This window comes from Notolabrus celidotus, chromosome 9 (genome assembly GCF_009762535.1).
Source record: "Notolabrus celidotus isolate fNotCel1 chromosome 9, fNotCel1.pri, whole genome shotgun sequence".
Taxonomy (NCBI): Eukaryota; Metazoa; Chordata; class Actinopteri; order Labriformes; family Labridae; genus Notolabrus; species Notolabrus celidotus.
Window position 1 is genome coordinate 18,414,122 of NC_048280.1, and position 21,400 is coordinate 18,435,521.

The 21,400-nt window shown below is 39.6% G+C and overlaps 1 protein-coding gene across 2 annotated transcripts in view; it reads left to right on the forward strand.

Moving 5' to 3' along the window:
- Positions 1–4,585: 4,585 nt before the first annotated feature.
- Positions 4,586–21,400, forward strand: part of sgsm1a (small G protein signaling modulator 1a) — a 33,088-nt gene continuing 16,273 nt past the window's right edge. The window contains exons 1-3 of one of the 2 annotated variants that reach the window (XM_034692791.1): positions 4,586–4,672; positions 4,804–4,847; positions 13,960–14,035. The gene's annotated coding sequence lies outside the window, so the exon portion shown is untranslated. The remainder of the gene's footprint in view (positions 4,673–4,803; positions 4,848–13,959; positions 14,036–21,400) is intronic. The other variant, XM_034692790.1, reaches the window with a different exon arrangement.

Sequence of the window (21,400 nt, forward strand, 5' to 3'; positions counted from 1 at the left end):
TTGTTTCCTACATTATCAAGTGCTTCTGTCATGTTGATCACATAATGGGTCTCTGTTGAATAGTCTCACCCTCCACAATATTTAGGCATTAGTTCATCGCACAAGTCTTCACATGTTATATTGATAACATGACTAAGCAATTTGACTGTCTTATCCGTACACAATGAAACAAGGACTTGTCATTCTGATGGCACTGACATGTTCATTGACACAGATATTTACTTTTGAGAGATGAACTAAGGATTTTAAGCAAGATACTGGCTTTTGCAGGTAATCCATGGTGTTTTGCTATTTGTACAAATTGTTTTGAGAAATGCACTTACTGTTTTGCAAATGTTGAGGATGATTTGAGAAATGTACCAAAGGGACTGAGAAAAACTGTTACTAGGTGGGTCGTTCCAGAGTTGGGATGCAAGGACCGCTAAAGCTTAATATCCCCATGCAGTCTTAACCAGAATTTCTTGAATATACACTTTTATTAAGTTCCATGAAGTCCAGCAACTTATAAAAAAAACAGACAGTAGTTGTTTGAGATTTCTGGGATCGCTGGATTGCAAAGGTACATAAAACGGGGTGTTGTCAGATGAAATTGGAACCATACATTAATATTACTGAACTTGACCCAGGAGAAGCATAAACGGAGAAGAGTAAGGTCTCTAAAACTGTACCTTGAGGAACACCTTGGATGAAATGAAAAACAGAAGATGTGTTATTGATAACAATATCTCAAAGATGCTGTGATGTAGCATAAGTTGCTTTTACAGGTATAGTTATGATATGCAAAGATGCTAGAGTGCATGTTATGGTGTTGTGCATCGCATTCTTTCTGCTATTGATTACTCTGCCTTTCTATGGTGGCTAAGTTAACCATAATTATGCTGAGATAAGTTTTGATACAGACTTACTGGTTACACTTACAAGAACATTGCTATGCAATGTCTTTAGCCAAGACCACTGGTAATATGTATCGTTAATACATCATATTTTTGCAGTACTGGTTTGACAGTCTGATAGTGTCCTTCCACTTACAGGTGGCACCTACCATTAGGAATTATTTATACCGTCGGAAGACGAGTGGCATACTGGTGGCATACCTCGGAGAAAACTGGTACAGCAGTCAAGCAAACGGCACATGCCTTGGGCACCCAAGGGGCAGACATGCTGCCGAACTAACATTAAGAAGTGTCTCATGCCAAGGCATACCATTGGCCACTATTTGATCAAGGCACTGCTGTAACAAAACATTTTACAATGAACAATGCACATAAAACCAATGCAAAAGCAACAGATAGAACAGAGACAGTCAAATCAGTACAATAATAAGACTGCTCAAACCAATGGACAGCGGTTTATTTGAACCACTAACTTTTTGATTCAGAAAGCTATAAATAGCACTTTGGGCCATCTTAGCTTCCTAATCCCATGTTAATATCGTTTGGTGAAGACAGCAGGAGAATCACAGCAGCTTAACTGCACTCATTAGGAAAAACCTAATAAAAAGACTTGATAATCAAATCCTCCGCTTTTAGCACTGAGGCCTTTGAAAAGACTGCTAACTGGATATTCAGAGAGCAGCGGTCACGTAGGTTCTGCCAGTGAAGAGAGTGCATCAAATGAAGTTACTCCTGGAAATGGATATGACACAGAGACAAATAGATACTAAGCGCCATCAGGAATTTGTCACTTAAAAGCCAAGAGGAAGCTAAAGTGTCTGGCCTTTTCTGGATTCATTACCTAGGAGACATGAAGAATATGTTTGCGTGTCATCATAGATAGATAGATAGATAGATAGATAGATAGATAGATAGATGGATAGATGGATAGATAGATAGATAGATAGATAGATAGATAGATAGATAGATAGATAGATAGATAGATAGATAGATAGATAGATAGATAGATAGATAGATAGATAGATAGATTCAACATGTCCTGTCTTTGCCTGAACAGAGAAGGAGTAAACTATCAGCTGTTGGAAAAGAGGCTGTTATTGCTCAGCTGAGGTGCGGGGGCCCCTGAGGGCCAAAAGCCACAACAAACCAAACAGCTCTGGCCTTCTCTAACATACAATCTGTCAATCTGCATCGGAACACATGGGCAGAAGAACATCAGACTGACAGGAGCCTGTATTGCATGCCCTAGTGCCTATTTGAGCATGTCGACTCAAATCACACATGGACATGTGCATGTTGGCTGTGCCTGCAAACTTTGCTGACGGGCAAACATACATAGATATGACACAGCATTGTTGCTTCTGAAATTTAGGTTTAGATCTGGTTTAGAACTACATTCCCTGTTGGCTGCAGTGTTAACTTGTCTCACTTTTTGTCTTCTGCATTTTGGTCTCCTGAACATCTGCTGAAACGTGACATCTATTTACTCATCTATGTCTATGTTACTGCACAGTATCTATTGTACATTCTACTGTTAATAAATTGTGTTTTTTGTTGGTTTTGTAAGCACTGGGCTAATAAATATGTAAATACAAGTATTTTCCCATTGACAAGTAAGCAAAGCTGCAAGCTTGAGGGAGCTTTGGTGTGCTGTTTACTCAAGCAGAAGTCCTGGTGTGGCATTTAACAAACATGCTACTATCTCATATTATCTAAAGCCACTGTAAGGCGTTAGTCATCTCAGCGAGGGAATCCTGGGCTCTGGAAGATGTCTGTGAGAAAAAAAAAGAGGAAAAACTGGATCAAGATACAGTTATCAAAAAGAAGCCACAGCAAGAGGAAGGCTCAGCCAGGTTCCTAAAAACAGATGTTGTCATTTCTTTATGTATGACATTTTTGTTATTGTTATTTTTCCCCTTGATATACTAAAGAGTGGATTTATTGAAGTTTGGACAGATATCACTGAGCAAAGTTTTCAGATAACCAGTCTCAACAAGTGAATACTACAAAGTGAAGTAATCATATCACGGGGCCTATCCAATGGATTTAGCTGCTTTAAAAAAAAAAAATGAAGCTGTGGGAAGGAGGTGTTGGAGGAGGAATGGGGCGTGGGAGTCCCCTCCTACTTCTGTCAGTCTGTCATCCCGTGTTATCCCTCCATCCTTTTCAACCCCTGATCTACCTGACAGCTCAGTCCTGCAGGCAGAGCCGGACCTCAGCCCCCTCCCCAAAAAGAACTTACACACTCCAGTGCACTGTTGCAGTCCCTGCTCCTCCACTTCTGAGCACTCAAAATTGGTTTTCCTACATATATTTTACCTTATTTGACCTGCACCTAAAATGTCTTGCTATTTTTTGAAGCCAAGAAAAATCTCTTTGGATTCGAGTTTTAAATATGACAGTGTTGCCACCTTCTGGACATAATGAGACATACTTGTTTCGTAACTATTTTAGGTATAATTATGCTTTGTAAAAGTAATTTATCTTCATAATTTATCAACATGAATTCATATAAAGTAATGTTTTTATCAACACCTTTCAACCTTGATAAATATGTTAGAGTTAAATAATTTTAACTCTGGCTTATATCTGCCAATAAAACTTTTCAGTTCTTTGTATAATCCTCCCTGATGTTAATACAGAAATTTGACCTAATATCTTTGAGGTTGTGCTCCATGTTATTTTTCTGAGTGTGTCCAGCAACAGGTGCACATTGGGCAGGGGAGAATATTCTTTAAGAACACAGTAAGTGATTTCTGGCAATACATTTTTTTTAGCATTTAACTCATAATGAGACCAATAATAACTCATGCAAGGTTTGACTAGATACATGTTGACTTTTCAATTATCAGTATGGTATGATGATATCTGATGTATGATTTTGTCTCCAAGGCTTTCCAAAAATTTGCCACTAGATGGCGTGAAAGGAAAAGCGTTTCAATATCATGGAGTTTACTACAAGCCATACAGGATTACTGACAGCTCAATTTACTGTTTGTGTTCAGTTCAGGGTTTATTTTCTATATTGATCCACCATAATTTTATTTGCAAATTATTTATATGGAACTCTGACATTACAATAGAAAAATCAAAGCATCTAATTCCTTCAAAATTAAAGCTGCTGTTGGTTGTCGTTTCGAATGTCAACCATAGACTATAAATAATGGACGTAGTATCCGTGGCGTCACCCATCTGTTCCTGAGCGCTGTTTTAAAGCCAATCGATGGCGGCAGCCATATTGGAAATGCGGAACTCAACCAGGCAGAGTGTGACATAAAGAGGCGGAGTTTGAGCCTCCTAGCCAACAGCTATGTGTTTCCGTCTGTGAGTCAAGTCAGTCATGTCCTTATTTGGGCATAAACTCGTAATCTTAATATCTCCTGAACCGTCGCGTTAGAAAAAAGTCCCCTCCCCGTTCAGTGTGTGCTGATAGAGAAATTAGCTATGTGGAGCCAAGCTGTTTTTTGAACCAGGCTGTAAACATGTGTATTAATGCTGCAAATATCATCTATTTGCTGTCTATGTGGTTTCCGGTGTTTCTGCAGCCAGCCTTTGTATGTAACTGATGATAATTTCTGCTTTTAATGGTAAAAGCTTTTCATTGATTTAAATTTAAAAAAGCGTTGAGCACCTGAAAGACTCGGTGCCTGTGTCTTTAAGAGGCGTGTACTCGAGGGGGAGGAGTCCGAGCTTCATCGCAGTGCACGAGCAGCCCTCAGCTGATGGGAGGGTCGCTGCCTGCAGACAGGAGACAGGCTCCATGGCAACAATCATGGCAGGTGGGAGCAGAAATGAAACATTTGGAGATAATATTTCTGAATGAATTTAGCTTTCTTGTGAGAATTTGTCAGAAGTAAAGTTGTGACTCTGTGTAAAACATGCTGTTTGGACTGTTTGTTCTGTGTTTCAGAGGCAGAGACCCGTCAGAGGCTGCTGCGCACCGTCAAGAAGGAGGTGGGTGTTTTTCTTTTTTTCCAGCTCACTCGGCAGTTATCGAGTGGGAAAAACAAACACACTGGATATAAAGCTGTGTTGTTAAACCAGTGTGAAGGGAGGCGTCTCAGGTGATCTCTTACAAACGCTCGTTCAAGTCTCTGCAAACTGATTAGTCTTTGACTGATGATGACTCCTGAGGCAAATTGATTGGATGCTCATCTCTATCTCAAAGAACAACACAATTTAACAGTATTAATTGTGTTTCATATGGAAGTTGATTGTTTTATCTTTAAGCTGTAATCGTGTTCAGTGATCTGTTCTGTTGATCGTGCTACAGCTCAGTAATTATTCGGGTGGAGAAGCAGCACTCAGGAAACAGACTGTAGCCAGTGTTTGTGGTGTTTATGGCAGAGCAAACCATCAGCTTTCCTCCAAGTCATTTTGTGCTTTCTGATACACATAAAGTGTGTGTGTGTGTGTGTGTGTGTGTGTGTGTGTGTGTGTGTGTGTGTGTGTGTGTGTGTGTGTGTGTGTGTCTGTGTGTGTGTCTGCGTGTGTGTCTGCGTGTGTGTGTTTGTGTGTGTGTGTGTGGTGTGTGTGTGGTGCAAGTAATGTATTATATGGCGTTGAATGGAAACAAATATGTAAGCAGCTCATGTGGTTTACTCAGCTGGTTTTCTGCACTTCGTGTCACTCATGGAGGTTGCTGTGGAAATTAAAGAAGTGTTCAGCAAACATTAAATGAGAAGTCAGTACCATTTGTACTGTGCTACTTTCAACCCAAAGGTCCAAAGGGACATGGAGTTGATGAAAACGCAAAAAAAGAAACGCCCCAAAGATTTGAACTTTATTGCTTTCAGATTGTAACTGAAAAAACATCAAACATTGACAACTAGTAATGAGTTTTGTGTTAAATCACTGCATAGAAATAAGAGTGGATTGCAACAGCAGAGGGCGTGTCCAGATTTTTTTGTCTGGGGTGGCCCAGCTGGGGCACTGAGGCAGGGTAGGCCAGGGTATGTGTGTGCAATGCACACACAAATGTAGAGTACATACCCTCTCTGTCTTCACTATATTTAAGTATCATGTATTATCTGAGTGGCAACACGTACATTATCTAAGGTTATTTTTTTTATGGTCTTCATAAAGATATTTTTGTCACAATTGAGGGTACTAAAGAAATAAATGTTACATTTATATACAAAGAAAGCTACTTCCAGCCCACTACTTCCAGCTCTGCATATGTGGCCTAATGAAGTCCGTGAATGAACCAACAGCACAGCATGATGGCTCTCTCAATTCTCTGGTGGCACCACATTGAAATAGGCAGAGGAGATAAATAGTTGTAATTATTATTTTGGTGTCTTTCTGATAAACCTGTTTCAGATAAGTGTTATTTTTTATACTGAGTCCTGTTAGTTTACAATTATAATTTCACTGTCGGGGGTTTACCATACGGTGTCCCTATGCTGTATGTTCTCATGCTCTCCATGCCAAGCTAACACATTCCAAATAGTTGATTTAACCAAAAGTCCTGCCACTGTCAAATCAAATAGCCAAACGTGGCTTAGAATTTGAGGGTGGCACCTGGGATGGCAAATCTGATTTCAGGGGGGGGGTAGTGCCACCCAAGGCCACCTCTTTGGACATTCCCCTGACACCAGTTAATTACAGATAACCAAGTTTGCATGTCAAGTCACAGCTAGCTTACCACAAACGGATGCAATGATTCAGATTCCCTCGAAGTAAGAAATGCCATTGTGAAGGCTTTGATAGGCTACGTCATTTGGTTGCCAAAAATACCTCTGTCCAATCAGAGGCAAGCAATTACAATATAAGGCAAGTGTTTTTGCAAATGAACTCTTCAATTATATATTTACTATACCAGTATTATCGAGTCTACTAAAAAAAATTGTAGATGTAGTATAGGTGCCTGTTTTATTTATATTTTCAGTCAGTGAAATATATGTTGAACTTTATGTAAAGTTACAAAGATACCCCATGAAGCTAGCTTAAACTAACCAGCGTCATATGTTAAAGCTAGGCTGATAGACTGTCATTGTCATATTGTTTTTTGATGTATTGAAGCTTAGCGTTTAAGCACATTGTGTTACTTTGATCAAGTTTTAAGTAATTATGGTGACCCCTGTGATTTTAATTTTCAAATGAAACTGTCTGCCATTCAAACTCTGTATTAACGCCTACAGTAAATTGTAGCTAAGAATAATGATTATAATGACAGCATACATATATATATAACAGTTTGAATAATTATGTATAGCTATTACATCCTACAATGAATCATACACTTTCTAGATAGATGGTAGTCAACCTATTTCTTAATAAATGCTGAAATCCCTCTTTAAATATTAGCAGACTGATATGATTTATATCTGTTGTGATTCTATTGTCCATCAGCAGTTTGTGCTTTGTGGTGTCTACTGTTTGTTTGTACAGTCTGTCTCCCTTTGTTTGGTGAGAGTATGTTTTTTTTTAAATCTGTAACATCTCACTCAACATTTAAACACTTATAGCAAACAACCTTAACCCTTGCAGCTCACAGACCCTTTACTCCTCTCCTGTTGTTGGCTTTGTTCACATGTAGCAGAACTCAACTGAAACAGAGGAACGTTCACTATTATCTTAATGGAAAGAGGAAAAAAAGAAAAGAGAGTGTGTTATTGATTTCCTTTTGATAATATACCTTAGCCAACAGCCAAGTTTTTAACTCCCTTCTTTTGAAAATTGATGGATTTTTATCACTACTTTCATCCCAGATTGTCCTATAAATGATAAGACTTTATTTCTGCCTAACAAACAAAGATAAAAATCAAACCCTGGATCTTGCAGAAGGAGAAATCCTGAGGCTCTGGTCTGATATGTTTTCCTCAGAGTCCTGTTTGCAGTCTTATCAGTGGAGACCAGACCCTTCCCATGATTAAACCTGCCTCCTTTCTGCTGATAAGGCCTTGCTCTGATTCATTCACAATGGCTGCTCCGCAAATGTGGCCTAATGGAGTCCGTGAATGAATCAACAGCACAGCATGATGGCTCTCTCAATTCTCTGGTCGCACCACATTGAAATAGGCAGAGGAGATAAATAGTTTTAATTATTTTTTGGTGTCTTTCTGATAAACCTGTTTCAGATAAGTGTTGTTTTTTATACTGAGTCCTGTTAGTTTACAATTATAATTACACTGTCGGGGGTTTACCATACGGTGTCCCTATGCTGTATGTTCTCACGCTGGTTATTTGTGACTAGTCTGCTCAGATATACCTGGATGTGGGCCATTATCCAGAAAGCACCGGATGTCTGTAGCAGCAAAATTACCTTCTGGCACAAAATTGGCTTGAATGAGATCTCTAATTTACCTTAGCTTTGATACAGAGCCCCTCAAAGTCGGTCTCTTTATCTTTCTCTTGATCAGGCCTCTGAATAACGCTCCTCCCTTTTGTCTTTTTGTACATCACGAGCACACAAACACAAATACACACCTGTGTTTGCTAAAGGATAGAGAGAGAAAGAGAGTGATAGAATGACAGTTAGAAAACAGGCTGCAGAGCTCCTGGCCTTCCTGGTTTGACCTTTTTTTTCCAGCTGATTGCTTACTCAGGATTAGATTTCACACAGCACACAGTAAGCCAACAGTTTTGCTCTGATGATTTTCTGGTTTCGGGTTTCATGAAAAATACATTTGTACAGGACTGATTCATGATGCAGGAATGATCTGCAAGGAAAGTCACAAATATAATGATTGTCCCAAATACTTACAGGTATTATCACACTGAGACTTCAATGCAGGTTTTGACCCTTATAGAGGATTTAAAATCCGATTGTGGTATGGATGGGACAGGATTACCATACTGTGAGAAATGCCCCTGCTCTAGAAATTCTTATTAAACTAGAAAACCTTACATAAGGACCATGGGATGAGATTACCAAGGCTTTGTTGTGGTTGTATTGATTTTTTTTTATGCATCCCAGAAGTATTCATCTTTTATTCAAGCAATCAGCTCTTAATTTGAATGTGTAATTGCTATAAAATCACTTTAAATCATACTTGTGTTGATGTACTGTATGCACAGATTAATGTGATTATTTCCCCCTTTCCCTTGTGTTGTACTCCCTTCATTCATCTGTTGCTGCCCAGATGATGAAAAAAAGAATAAGGGATGTAAATAGACAGGTTTTTCTCTCCGGCTCTTATCCCTCAGCTCTGCTGTAAGAGGAGTTAATTGGAATACTTGGAAGATCTTTTATCACTCTGGCTGATGCCTTCGAGCTATGGAGGCTAGTTAGAGCAGTTTAATCAGGCTTTTCAGGGATAACAGAGACAGTTATTTAACTTGTCAAGTCACACATATTGTATCATAAGGTATCTTTCTAAATGTCTTGGTGGTCTCTTTTAAATTGTTATGCTGCTGCAAGTGATTCATTTATGTTATATCTTCCTCTTTATTGACGCCAAACACACCAGGACTCTGTATTGTTGGATATCTTGTGAAATGACATTGCAGAATAGATTTAGATTCTCATTGGTTACTGTTGAGAGCCTGCATTGCTTTTTGTTCATTTCAGAGATGAATGGATGTTGTTGACGCATCTCTTTAGGCGGAAGTGATCCACTGTGCGACACGTGCGGTCTCCATAGAAACCTGCTGGTTGTCTGTGCTTAGACACTTCACCATATTAAATTCCTCATAGGCCTAATCTGTAGCTCAGATGAAAGAGATGAGAAGGGAAACACAAAGAGTCGGCATCCTCAGGTTGAAAAATCAATCAGGTTCCTGTATGCCAGGTCCACTTAGAAAGAAACTGGTTCATACAAGTCCCATGTGTTTTGTGTGTGTGTGTGTGTGTGTGTGTGATGTGTTTGGGTGGCTTCTTTATAAGTGTGATCATAAGCAGAGCAAATTGTGCACCCCATCAGACTGGCACTGTCTGTGTTGTTTTGGCAGCATGAATCATGTCTGTTGATGCTGAAGACAACAAATGCTGCTAAAGCAAACAGGCCAAAGTGTGCCTGATGACTCTGTCTAATTAGTGAATGTTTCCACGAGTGTTTTCTGTGGTGGCAGGGTTCCGGGCACAATTTTTTCAAGTGTTTTGTAAAACCTTTGTTTTCTTTCAGCAAGTGAGAGATGAATCATTTTTGGTCTCTCGTCTTGTTTTAACAGTGAGGGTGCAATCAGTGCTCAGTGGGAATATTGCATTCAGCACCATGCTGGAAAAACAAGTTGTTTTATATCTCACAGTGAAAGGTGAAATTGCCATTTCTGTTTCATTCTTCTTCCTCTCATATGTGTTGTTCCTAAGAAAAAAAGAACAGATGGCCTTGTGTGCATTCAGAGATGTCTGGGGTTTTTTTCAGCGTTAGATTTGAAGTATAGAAATGAGAGGCTTTCTGTACGTCTTCTGCTAAGTACAATATATTACAATCTTACAGTACTTTTATTGGTTTACTCCGTAGACCGTATAAAATAAGGACGTAGTATCCGTGACGTCACCCATCTGTTTCTGAAGCGCTGTTTTGAGGCCAATCGGCGGCCGCAGCCATATTAGTGCTGTTGAGCGATCGTGATGTAAAGAGGCGGACTTTGAGCCTCCTAGCCAACAGCTACAGTGTTCCCGCCTGTCAATCAAGTCAGCTGTGCCTCTCATTGGAAGACTCGAAATCTCAATATCTTCAAAATTGCCTCGTTAGAAAAAAAATCACCCCCGTACAGTGTGTGCCGATCGAGTGATGAGCTATCCAGACTACACTCGTCTTTTGTACCAGGCTGTAAACATGTTTATTTCTGCTGTAAAGATCGTCTTTTTTTAATTGGTGTGTATGTGGTTTCCGGTGCTTCCGGAGCCAGCCTCAAGCACATCCTCAATGAACTGCAATTTTTAGCACTTCCGCATTGGACTCATATTTTTAGACCGGAGGTTGCTCCTTGGTTTACTCATTAAAACTGGAGGTCCTTCTCACAGACCATGAACCAGAACCAGTGATAGTCTCAGTGACATCACAGTCAGTGGTTTCCTAAAGGCACATGGTAAATGGACCGTACTAATGTAGTACTTTTCTAGCCTTTTGACCATTCAAAACACTTTCACACTACTAGTCACACTCACCATTTCACACTACATTCATACTGATGGCAGAAACTACAGTGCCCATCAGTAATAACTAATCCCATTCCCTCTGCTGACTATGCCCCAGGAAGCATTTTGGGGTTCAGGGTCTTACCAAAAGATTACAGAAGCTGGAATCAAAAGTCCAACCTACCAACTGAGCTAACTTACTGTACCACTGAGCCACAGCTGCCCCGTTTACTAAAGAGATGTGATGAAGCCCAGTGACAGTGGTTTTATTATTTGAATCCTGACTCAAAGTAACTAAAGAAACCGGAAAAAGTGATGCAGAGTCCATAGCCTTGCTGACTGGTCAACAGTTACAAATGTTACACATGAGCCATGACCCTTATTATGCATGACTTTTACCCTTAATTTAATCAAAATGGTTGAGAGAAAAAAACAGACAAAAATTCGCCCCATGTACAATTTTTTACGAAAAGAGAAATACGCTATAGAGACCACAACCTTTTTTTGTGCCAGTCTTTAAACATGTTAAATTGTACTGTAAAAACAGATGTTATAATATGGGCTCTGATGGGTTACCATAACATTAGCTTTCTTTTGGAGCCAGCCTCAAGTGGACATTCGAGAGGAACTGCAGTTTTTTGCAGTTTATTGGCATTGCCTTTATTTTTAATACCAAGGTTTGCTTCTAATTCTCCTAAATCTTAATCGCAAATACAACCAAACTGCCAAGTGCCATTATATGCTACACATATTTCTTAAGGTACAAGTGTGAAGTGTATACACTTTTTTGATTATTTCTACTGCTGAGGTATTCTATTAATACTCCTTTGTCCAATTGCTTTAGTCATCAATTGCTTAAAAGTTCAAGGATTTAATAACAATACTTGAACTTCTCGTGAAAGTCTGTACTTTGTCATAAATGTTCCCGTGTTCAGTTTGAAGTTTCAGCTTGTTTTCCTTTTCCTATTGAACTCGCCATCAATGCAAGAAGGAACTAGCTGGAGAGAGAGAGACACATTTAAAAAGACAGCAGAACATTGATAGGCTAACGATAAGGGCGTGCCACTGAGCTATTGGATGACAGCCGTCGCTGATTAACCAATGACAGCTCCTGAGCATGCAGCTGGAAGCGGGTGAGCTATTGAACGAGGGAGAGGAGAGTTAAACAACTGCTGTGATTTCTTTTATAATCTTCCTGTTTGAACTTTTGCCAGAGCTACATTTGTTTGAACTCATTATGAAACAATTCAAAGGAGGCCATTCTTCTAACTAATAAGTACTTTTTAGCACTTCCGCATTGGATTTTTCAAGTTAACTATGTAGCTAATATGTCACTTAAATAAGAAAATAAATGCTTACTGCATGATAATTACATGAATTGGAATTTTTACTCAAGCAAAATACAACAACAAATCTCTCACTACTGACTATTTCAGGTGCTATATTCCATACACCAAGCAAATGAGGTATCAAAATGATTGATCCCTGAAATGAAACTGTCGTGGAAATCCAACATGCGGACAGAACTTTATCCTGCAGAAGTCTTTATGATCAAGCTGTAAATATGAAACTATAAATCAAATGTTAAGAGCTGGCTACAACGTACAAACTTTCCTGCTTACAGGGATAAGATTGATCACTCAACATAAGGATTGGAGTGGACAGATGTATTAACTGGAATAAGACGCATATAGACTGCATTGTGTACAGAGGTGGGTAGTAAGGAGTTACATTTACTCCGTTACATGTACTTGAGTAGTTTTTTCATAAAATTGTACTTCTGAGAGTATTTGTTTTGCAGAGTACTTTTTACTCCTACTCAAGTACATTTGTGTTAAAAATATGTACTTTTACTTCGTTACATTGGGCTGTCCAGTCGCTACTTTTACCGTTCCTTTTTTTCTTCATTTTATATTGTTTTATACTCAGCTGATCTCTCATGCAGCTCCTTCTGATCCAGAGCTATAAATAGCCTCAACACTGAATGAACGGAAAAGTAGCTCCGCCCCCATTAAAGGCAGTGTGCACTTCACATTGTTATTAGCATTTCCAATACAGTACAATTTTATATATGATACTATTCACAAGTTACTCACTACTTGAGTAGTTTTTTTTTAGGTACTTATTTACTCTTACTCAAGTGCTTATTTCTATGAGTACTCTTACTTCTACTTAAGTAACATCATTAGAAAGTAACAGTACTGTTACTTGAGTACTGTTTCGGTTTACTCTACCCACCTCTGATTGTGTATGACTTTGTGTGTATGTGTGTATTTGTGTGTTTGTGTAGTAGATTGACTTGGCAGTGTAATGTGGTCATTGTGGACAGACTTATCTAACAGGAAATTGCAGTGATCTGTGTGACTGTGTCCAGAGGATGATATTCCCCATGCAGATTGCAAAGTGGTGCCCACACAGGGGATGTATCCATATGCACTGATGGTACTCGTACATCATTTGCCAGCATAGAAGGCGCTCACTGTGTCAACAAAACCTAGTTAATGAGTGACGCCTTGTGAGCACGTGCGTTTGACCTTCTCCTTTTCTTCTAAAAAAGAAGTTTCGCCATCAGTCTTTGACGCAATTGAATCAATTACTTCCACCGAGGATAACAAACTGTTCAGAAAGGGGAGTCTATGATGGATGAAAACCCCTCCCTTTTTTGTCCCCCAGCATCCCCATGTGTACCGCTTCCATCTCCCAATAGAGGTCCTTGGGATAAGAGCTGGTGACTCATCCACCAACTTAACATGCACTCTTCCCACTCTGTGTTTCTCCTCTCTTAACTTTTCAATCCACCTCATCTGCGAGAGCTGCACTCTCTTCCCATTATTTTACCCTTAAAAGACACATAAATGCTTACTGCAACATTATTCTCTTAAATTGTTTTAGCACTCAGTCAAACTAAAAAATAAGACCCCTCACAGACTGTGTGTGTGTGTGTGTTTGTGTGTGTGTGTGTGTTTGTGTTTGTGTGTGTGTTTGTGTGTGTGTGCTTGCATTGCATGACTCATCAAGCATCTGACGTGTCATCAACAGGTGAAGCAGATCATGGAGGAAGCTGTCACGAGGAAGTTTGTTCATGAAGACAGCAGCCATATTGTGTCCTTTTGTGGTGAGTACACATACAAGTGATTCTTGTGTTTGATGTTTTTAAGTGTTCTTTAAAAAGAGCTCAAGTAAGACGATCATTTATATCATTTTATTTAGCAAGTGTAACCTTCAGTGACTTGTGTCACCCCTTCCATGTTGATTTGAATCTGTAAACTAACAATAATATTTTTGTAAGCTAACTATATTTTTGGAGCAGTTAAGTCACCATAACCTGAAGTTTATAAAGAAGGCCACTGTTTCACTTCAAACTTTACTTCTACTGCATCAACCTCGGCTGTCTGTGTGCGATCTCATGGATGTGTTGGAAACGCATTTCATTATTAACATTAGATTTAACATTAACATTAGAACACTCTGATTGATCCTCCTGTCTGGCAATTCATATGATCGAAGAGCCTGCAGAGCTAAGTGTTGGGTGTATGGAAATGCGCATTGTGGCTATTTTAATGGGGAGATGCAAGCATTGTTTCTTCTTTGGTGGGTCACTGCAGATGTCTAATAAAAATCTTGGACCCAGTGGTTGAGTCACTTTAGAGGCTAACATAGTCATCATCTAGCAGCTCACTAGCAGTAATATTATCAACAACCCAAGTAACTTATGGCCCTTTTCCACCAGCCCGTCTTAGCCCTACTCTACTCGACCTGACTCGACTCTACTCGGTTTGTGTTGCGTTTCCACAGGCGCGGTACCTCGTGTCAGATACCAGTTTTTTCGTACATGCTCTGCTCTGGTTCCACGCAAGCTGAGCCGATACTAAAAGGTGACAACCACTGATTGGTTAGAGAATGTCGTCCCCGAAGAGTCATGAGCGCGACGCCCAACAGGAAATCAAACTTGCCATTTTTACGAAACGACATCAGTAGTGTACAATGTCTCACTGCCTGCAGCCTTCTTTTGCTTTCCTCTCTCTCCGTCGGCCTGCGACAAAAGCCACAGACCGAGCAGCAAGTAAACCATTGCCTCCATGTCCTCCATTGTTTGTGATTGTTGTGTTTGTGTCGCGTTCAAAATGACGTGAACGCAGTTTCGCACAGCTGTGTTTATGACGACCACGCCCACTGTGAGTTGGTACTCGAGCTGGTGGAAAAGGTACACAAACCGAGTAGAGTCGGTGAAGAGCCGTAGTCGAGTCGAGCTGGAACTAATGTCGTGGAAAAGGGCCATTAGTCTTCATACTTAGATTTCTGGGTACATCCAGTAGAGATGTCTTTAAGATTAGGCTTGTTCCTGTCTTCACCCTGATAGTTCTTTTTGATATCAAACATTTTCACTGTTTATATATTTTTAAAGGGACCATGTACTTTATTAAACACAAGTGTTACCTTTTGATGCATTGTACCAGAGTTATCTTAGAGCAAACTTACATCTGCAGTCCCTTGACAGATGGCCATCTTGCAATTCTAAATAATAATTGTAATTATAATTATTGTAATTATTGTAATTATTAACCTCTGAAAGCATCCTGGCAGGAATTGTTGCTGAACAAGGTGGCACGTGAATGTGTATGCATACGTGCCAGTCCTTGCTCAAAACTGAATGAATTAAGGCCTTGTACAAAAAAAACCTAAGAAAAACATTAAAACAGTCTTTATCGCCAAACAAACTAATACATTCAAGTCATCCACACCATCTTCTGAGTGTGAATGCAGTCAGTGCTGGAGTCCAACTCATCAGTGCTTGAGTCCAAATCGAGACACTGTTCTGAAAATGAGGACTGAGTATGACTCAAGCGCAGGTTCTGGATTTGTTTTAGAGATACATTTTCTAAGGAATTTCAACCTGATTACTTTCTTTACATAGACGGATGTCTGTACCTATGCTCTGTTTAGTTTCCTATCTGTCAGATTTTCTACACTCTCATTTATTTGCATGACCTTGATCACAGATGACATTACACAAACACCCAATCCTGTATCTAGCAAAGCAATATTTCATCACAGGGTAAAATACAAAAGAAAGTAAAAAGCAATTAACTTCAGTATGCAGCCTCCTAATAGTTCAGTTCAATTTAAAGTTAAGAGTATTTTCCTCAATGTTACAGTTATGCAAGTGGACACAAGTCTACTCTCAATCATTATGGGAATGTAAACAAAAACACAAGCATAAACAACATGATTAAGAAGGCTTCATCAAGCCAAAGAAAGACTGAGGCAGGTCCCCTCCTTTACTAAGTGGTGACAAATGAGCTCTCTTCACAAGTATTACACACACAGTATAACTTATGTGGCTACACCAATCTTATTTCATTGGAGCGGATACAATAAAGTTGTTGGTCCTTTTCATTGGATTAGTTTTTCTCTAATAGGAATCTTTTTCCAACAGAAAGGACATGTACGCCTCTAACCTCTTTAATAGGAAGGAAGTTGAGACTTAGATGCCGTAAACAGGCATTCAGTTAATGGACATAAAGAATCATCAACAAAGCTTTTACAAGTGTATATTTAGAGTTAGAAAGAAATAAAAAACACTCGAAAGTCACGATTCTACCAAATGTTATTGTTTTACCTTTAAATGGCACTTAAACCTAGTGAGGAGCTTTGACTGAGAAATACACTGCCCACACGCAGAAAATCATGCTCATCAGAAATCTGGCTCAGTCTGGAGCTCCAGTGAAAACATTTTTTAGGATTGTAGTGGGATAATTTTACTCTCAGCTTGCAGAAAAATTTGGTGTGTCTACAAGCTTGAAGCCATATGTGCAGACAAATGCACAAGGGACTTTTGAAAAGCCAATTAAATGAAGAAACATTTACAAAAGGTAAGACGGAACTCCCTCATACAAGAATTGCGCAAATAAATTATTCATCTTCATCATGCTGATGGGTAAATCTGGAGAGGACATTGGTCTCTATTGGCTTGTCTGCTCATTGTCCAGAAAAGCTAATATCACTTTGGTATTAAGCAGATGTGGTGTATATGTTGCAAACATCACTGTTTAAATGAGAAAAGAAGTTGAAATCCATCTATGACACATGATTAGTTATACAATTACAGTTTGAGTGAGCCATACCTTTGTGTCATCTTTGTTCTCACATGAGATGTCTGCGAGTCAAGCACAATATTGAAAAACAGGCTTAGTCAAAGTGACTCCAGCATTTTATGGCAATCCATATTGTATTGCACGCAGGAGACATTTCTTTTTTTTCCTGAAGGTGAGATCACTGCTTCGTGATGAAAGGAAAGCAGATTTGGGTTTCCTAGTGTGAAAGAAATTTACTGCACAGCTTGAAAACTTATTAAAGCAGCATAAGTTAATGTTGTGTCACACCATGTAACCAGCTTTTCCCCAAATCTCATTCCTCACATGTATTTTTGCCTTTGACTGATTCTGAAGATAGTTTGTCACATAACACAGATTTTACTCTTTTCTTCTAAGGTCAGTATTATGGGCACTGCATTTGCTCTATTGGTCTCTGTCAGAGCTCGACTATCCCTGTAGCGTGAATTGCTTTGTGGTTTGGACAGTAGCCATTGGATTACCTGATAGTCTGTTTTAATGGCTTCCATTAAGGTGTATCGTCACCTATCACACATCTCTGAGGACACTTGACAGTCCAAAATATCGCTCTCATCTCTGTGTTGTTGTCAGCTAGCTTCCTCCTCCTCCTGACTCCTCTTGTGATCCTCATAGTGGCTCTTATTACTACGCGTCCTCTTTCAGTTGTGCTCTGTTGAAGGGTGAGTGTGGAGGATGGGAGATGAGCTCGGCCTGCTCATCAGGGAGCAATTAGCTCCCGCCATCATGGCTACTTTGATGAGCTGCCCAGGCAGTCTGAAATGTGGATCTTGTACAGGGAAAGTGTGTCAGAAGGCTTCTGCTTTCTTCAGTTAGTATAGGCAATGTAAAGGAGCAAATCTGTAAACAACCACAGCTTAAGTTGAAGATTAAAAGCTCTCTTTCAAGATGTGTAGTGTGAAAAGGAAGGTAGGAATCAAGCGCAGATGGTCACAGGCAGACTTGTGAAACTTACTTAGTTTTAGAAAGCTTATAGCTCCTAGAGTTTTGGAAGTTGGAATATGACCTGTGATTTATTAGTAACAGTGAGACAAACTATTAATGATTTTGTGGTTAATCCATAGTTTGCTCATATGCAAGTTGGAACTTCCCCTACCAACCTTGAGTGTTTTGGTCTTTCCTGTGTACAGTCAGTGTGTCAGTCATAAGAGATTGACACAGTTTTTGCCATTTGCTGTGTCATTATTCAATAGCAGTGAGAAGATCACGTAATACACTTTTACCTGATGGAAATACTAGATGTACAGATGCAGATGCTTTAAAAGCTGTTAGATCTACTAATTATACTATTGTTCAGATCAGCAAAAGTAACTTTTGACTTTTTCTGTCATGCCTGCCAAAATGTCTCGTCCGTTGCAGCTGAATTGCTCAAGAATATAAAAACCATTGTGCTTTTTAACTATGATTTTCAAGAGGTTCATATAAGATTAGATGATAATCTTATCAACTAAATGAATAAAGCACGTTAAAGTTGCAGCATTAATAAACATGTTTACAGCCTGGTTTAAAAAACGGCTTGGCTTTTCTTAGCTAATTTCGGCACACACTGTACGGGGGTGAATTTCTTTAGAACACAACGGTTCAGAAGATATTAAGATTATGAGTTTTTGCCCAAATAAGGACATGACTGACTTGACTCCCAGTCGGGAACACATAGCTGTTGGCTAGGAGGCTCAAACTCCGCCTCTTTACGTCACACTCTGCCTGGTTGAGTCCCGCATTTCCAATATGGCTGCCTCCTTCGATTGGCCTCAAAACAGTGCTCAGGAACAGATGGGTGACGTCACAGATACTACATCCATATTTTATACAGTCTATGATTATAATATATCTTGTATATTCTTGTTATGTACAATAACACTTTACATGAAACAAAAAATGTACCCAAATTTTTTTAGAAGTGCATCAAATTTTTGAAAAATGCAACACTTTTCCCATCAATGAAACAAAAGTGTGATTTAACAACAGTTTTATTGTACATTTTTTTATTATCAAAACTGACTTTTGTCTCTATTTAAATATTCATTCTATTACAAAATGTAAAAAAAGTGAATGAGATTAACTGTACTCTAAGCTGTTGATGGTAGAGCCTTGTGTGTGTTTATGTCGACAGCAAATTGCTGTTTCATGACTGATTTTACAAAGGGTAAATTTAGTAAACAACATATGATTCATTACGATTATAAAATGTCAAATAATGATTACAAACTCCAGGGGCACTACAGCCAAGAGGGTTGTCTAAAAATGGCTCTTTTTTCCATCTGAACCAGAGTCCTCAGCCTTGTGTATATATCAAGACCTCATGTTAGTGAATCTGCCCTCAGTGAAGACCTGGTCAGCTGTGTCTTCTCTCTGGATGCCCTCAGTTGCCACAGATACAGGAAGATTAGAGTCAATTTAGTGCGATGGCTGTTTTACCAGGATGGACTGCACAAAGGAGCGAGCCCACTGACATGATGCTCTTTTTTATGGCACACTAAAACTGCTGTTTGTCTGAACATTCAATAAGTTCACATTCTCTTTTGTTGCAAATGACAGTTTATGTTCTCTACCCCTCGTTTGTGCTCATACAGAGCCCTTTGTTTGTCTTCATTCTTACTCTACAGTAACAAACAAATTTCCCATGTGTGGGGCACACAGCTTATTGTCCTGAAACACTGTCACTGATGCCCTCGTTCACTTCAGAGGAGTCTGTAGCTGCAGTCACTGTAGGAAAGATGGGGATTTTTCTGTAACTTGGTCGACAGAGGAAAGAAAGTGTGTAGGTTTGGGAGTTGCCGTCTTTGCACTTGTGCCACCTGAGACTGTTGGCAGACACGATGAGAGAGTAAGGAGTATATTTGGAGGCCCTTTAACACCACACTTTGTTCTGACATGTAAGTCCTTTCTCCTGTGATGATGTGGAGGGAAAAAAGCAGTACAGAGAAGCAAGCAGCAAATGCAGAAAGACAGGGCGAATGAATGAAGAGATAATGATGCAGGGAAGGTAATGAGGACATATTTAAATTCATAATGAAAAAGTGAGTGATGGGGGCTGTAATTGTAGTTTTATTGCTTGTGCTGGAGTAAAACGCCGTTAACAGTGATTGTGGAAGCAGCAGCGACGGAGTAGGTGACCGATTAACAGAGCGGCAGCATGGATTCAGGAGCGAGGCCGTGTTTGAAGGAGTGAGGACGGTGGAAAGAGAGAGATCAGGATGCTGATGAGTTGCAGACAGTCCTCCCTCCGCTCATCTCTCCCAGGGCTCTATCGCTCCATCAACGGGGGTTTCCATGGCAACCCCAGCCTTCTCCCGACCCCATGTGAACAGAGCCACAGGATTAGTCCAGAAAGAGAACTCAAATGTCAACAGTGCTCCAGGCGCTGCCACGTAGGCCTGAGAGGAAAGAGGGGTGTCTGTTTTTCTGCACAGCTGAGTGGTCGTACAAGTGTTGTCATCTCGGCGTCCACGTGTCCGCTACAGTCCACTGAATGAGAACCACTAATGAAAGGATGATTCTGTGAACAGGAGCATAGTTATCAATGATTTTTGCACTGAGAAATCACATTTTGAAAATATACATTGTTCAACCTAGCAAACAGTGAAAAGAGCTGTTTCCAAAAGAGTGAACAGTACTGATTAAACAGCCCAACGTGAATCCAACAGATAATATATTGAAGTATTGAGTCATATCCTCTCATTCACTTTTACTAGCTATGTAGAGAGCTGTTAATGGCACCAGTTTTCACATGTTGTCATATTTGATTTCACACTTCATGTCATAATTTGCCCTTAATGAAACAGTATAAAACATGAAAACTGTAGATATGCCCTGTAAGAATTATAGAAAGGGGTGATGATTGTTTGACATCAGCATGTGAGCACAAACTTTTAATATAAGATGTTAGAATTATAGCCAACACTCCCTTGAAACAGCATTAACTGTGATTAGATTATCCTGATACAGTCAAAAAAATGTAGTTGGGCCAATGCACGCACCCCACATACAGAGGCTATGGTCCTCTGTGCTGCAGTCGCCTGCTCGACTCCCAGCCTCCACCATTTGCTGCATGTCTTCCCCGACTCTCTGCTTCCTGCATTTCTGTCTCTCATTAGCTGTCCTATCAATCAAAGGTGAAAATGCCCAAAAATATGACTTAAGAAAAGAAAATGCAATTGAAGGGAAGAACAAAATGTCAGACAGTGGCATTGCTATAATTCTGTGCCTCAAAATACATTTTGGTAAAGAATGGAATAACATTACGGTGCACATTAGCATCTTTCAGCTTGTTGTTTGGATAAACAGGTTGAAAACTTAATTTGCTAAAAGCTAGCTTTTTCCCCAGGAGCTGTGGAAGACCAAACAGA